Here is a 3,471-nt window from a genome sequence, read left to right on the forward strand (position 1 = left end):
TTCTCATTAAGAATTTTGATATCTTTATTTTCTTTTCCACTTAATTTTCGAAAAAACCAAAAAATTACAAAATCATAAAAACCGAAAATATTGTATGTTTCTTGTTGAGTCTAGAGTTTCATGTTAAGTTTGGTGTCAATTGCATGTTTCTATTCTTCTTGCATTCATTCATGTGTCTTAAGGATCTTCAAGTTATTCTTGATGATTTTCTTGCTCTGATCTTTAAATTCTCTTGACTTGAGTGTTTTGTTGTTTCTCATATGCATTCTCATTTTGTTAGTGTCAATGGTATACAAACTGCTAAGTTTGGTGTCTTGCATGCATTGTCATTTGATTTTAGTTGCATTTTGATTATTCCTCATTATTAAAAATCCAAAAATATTTTTAATTTGTGTCTTTTCAAGTCAATAGTACAGAGAATTGAAGATTCAGAACATACAGCAGAAGAATTACACAGAAAAAGCTGGGCATTCAAAACGCCCAGTGAAGAAGGCAAACTGGCGTTTAAACGCCAGCCAGGGTGCCTGGTTGGGCGTTTAATGCCCAAAAGGGTAGTGTTTTGGGCGTTAAACGCCAGAATGGATACCATTCTGGGCGTTTAACGCCAGGATGGCACAAGAGGGAAGATTCTGTTTTTAATTCAAATTTTTTCAGGTTTTCAAAATTTTTTCAAAATCAAATCTTTTCAATCAAATCTTTTTCAAAATCAATTTCTTTCCATTTTCAAAAATACTTGCTAATAATTAATGATTTGATTCAGACATTTCAAGTATGTTGACTTTTTTGTTAAGAAAGGTTTAATGTCTGAATCATATCTTTTAAAATTTCTTGTTAGCTAAGTCACTAATTTTAGAAATCAAATCTTTTTAAACTGTTTTTCAATCATATCTTTTCAATCATATCTTCTTAATCACATCTTTTTCAAAATAATTTTTAATCAGATCTTTTTGATTTCTAATTTCAAAATTTAATCACATCTTTTTCAAAATAGTTTTCAATCATATCTTGTTGATTTCTAATTTCAATATCTTTTTCAAAAATCACTTGATTTTTTTTTCCACTCTTAGTCTTCAAAAATCAATTGAAGTTTTTCAAATTTTTTTAAAATCTTTTACTTAATTTTCGAAAATTTCTTCCCCTTTCAAAATCTTTTACTTTATTTTCGAAAATTCTTCCCCTCTTCTCACATCCTTCTATTTAAGGACTAACACTCCTCCACTATCAACAATTCGAACTCAATCTCTCTTGATAAGTTTGAATTCTTCTTCTTCCACCTCCTCCTTCTATTCTTCTTTTTCTCTGACACCTCAAGGAATCTCTATATTGTGACATAGAGGATTCCATATTTTCTTGTTTTCTTCTCTTTCATATGAGCAGGAGCAAAGACAAAAGCATTCTTGTTGAGGCTGACCCTGAACTTGAAAGGACCTTGAAGCGAAAGCTAAGAGAAGCTAAGGCACAACTCTCTGTAGAGGACCTAACAGAAATCTTCAAGGAAGAAGAACCGATGGCAGCCGAAAACAACAACAATGCCAATAATGCAAGGAAGGTGCTGGGTGACTTTACTGCACCTACTCCCGACTTCTATGGGAGAAGCAAATTGAGTAAGCTTAGAGTGGAAGTCCAAACCTTCAGACAGAAGGAAGGTGAATCCCTCTATGAAGCTTGGGAAAGATACAAACAATTGATCAGAAAGTGTCCTTCTGACATGCTTTCTGAATGGAGCATCATAGGTATCTTCTATGATGGTCTATCTGAACTGTCCAAGATGTCATTGGATAGCTCTGCTGGAGGATCTCTTCATCTGAGGAAGACGCCTACAGAAGCTCAAGAACTCATTGAAATGGTTGCAAATAACCAATTCATGTACACTTCTGAAAGGAATTCTGTGAACAATGGGACGAATCAGAAGAAAGAAGTTCTTGAGATTGATACCCTGAATGCTATATTGACTTAGAATAAAATATTGACTCAGCAAGTCAATATGATTTCTCAAAGTCTGTCTGGAATGCAAGCTGCACCAGGCAGTACTAAGGACGCTTCATCTGCACCAGGCAGTACTAAGGACGCTTCATCTAAAGAAGAAGCTTATGATCCTGAGAACCCTTCAATGGAAGAGGTGAATTAGATGGGAGAACCCTATGGAAACACCTATAATCCTTCATGGAGAAATCATCCAAATCTCTCATGGAAGGATCAACAGAGACCTCAACAAGGTTTCAACAACAATAATGGTGGAAGAAACAGGTTTAGCAATGGCAAGCCTTTTCCATCATCTTCTCAGCAACAGACAGAGAATTCTAAGCAGAGCCACTCTGACTTAGCAACCATGGTCTCTGATCTAATCAAAACTACTCAAAGTTTCATGACTGAAACAAGGTCCTCCATTAGAAACTTGGAGGCACAAGTGGGTCAGCTTAGTAAGAAAATTTCTGAACTCCCTCCTAGCACTCTTCCAAGCAATACAGAAGAGAATCCAAAAGGAGAGTGCAAGGCCATTAACATGACCTACATGTCCGAATTTGGAGAGGAGGAAGAGGCAGGGAGCGCCACTGAGGAAGGCCTCAATGGATGTTCATTGGCCTCCAATGAGTTCCCTAATGAGGAACCATGGGAATCTGAGGCTCACACTAAGATCATAGAGATTCCATTGGATTTACTTCTGCCATTCATGAGCTCTGATGAGTATTCTTCCTCTGAAGAGGATGAAGATGTCACTGAAGAGCAAGTTGCCAAGTACCTTAGAGCAATCACGAAGCTAAATGACAAGTTATTTGGTAATGAGACTTGGGAGGATGAACCCCTTTGCTCACCAAAGAACTGGATAACTTAACTAGGCAGATATTACCTCAAAGAGACAGGACCCTGGGAAGTTCTCAATACCTTGTACAGTAGGCACCATGACCTTCAAGAAGGCTCTGTGTGACCTAGGGTCAAGCATAAATCTCATGCCTCTTTCTGTAATGAAGAAGCTAGGGATCTTTGAGGTGCAAGCTGCAAAAATCTCCCTAGAGATGGCAGACAATTCAAGAAAACAAGCTTATGGACTTGTAGAGGATGTTCTGGTAAAAGTTGAAGACCATTACATCCCTGCTGATTTCATAGTCCTAGAGACTAGGAAGTGCATGTATGAATCCATCATCCTTGGCAGACCCTTCCTAGCCACAGTAAAGGCTGTGATTGATGTTGACAGAGGAGAATTGATCATTCAAGTGAATGAAGAATCTCTTGTGTTTAAAGCTCAAGGATATCCCTCTGTAACCATGGAGAGGAAGCATGAAGAGCTTCTCTCAAAACAGAGCCAAACAGAGCACCCACAGTCAAACTCTAAGTTTGGTGTTGGGAGGCCACAACCAACTTCTAAGTTTGGTGTTGAACCCCCACATTCAAACTCTAAGTTTGGTGTTGGGAGGTTCCAACATTGCTCTGAGCATCTGTGAGGCTCCATGAGAGCCCACTGTCAAGCTACTT

The 3,471-nt window shown here is 37.8% G+C and overlaps 1 non-coding gene across 1 annotated transcript; it reads right to left on the reverse strand.

Moving 5' to 3' along the window:
- Positions 1-1,606: 1,606 nt before the first annotated feature.
- LOC127746340 (small nucleolar RNA R71) lies at positions 1,607-1,714 on the reverse strand. Its single transcript, XR_008007959.1, has one exon. It is a non-coding gene; the product is annotated as a small nucleolar RNA R71 (small nucleolar RNA).
- Positions 1,715-3,471: the final 1,757 nt, after the last annotated feature.

This window comes from Arachis duranensis, chromosome 3 (genome assembly GCF_000817695.3).
Source record: "Arachis duranensis cultivar V14167 chromosome 3, aradu.V14167.gnm2.J7QH, whole genome shotgun sequence".
NCBI classification, from domain to species: Eukaryota; Viridiplantae; Streptophyta; class Magnoliopsida; order Fabales; family Fabaceae; genus Arachis; species Arachis duranensis.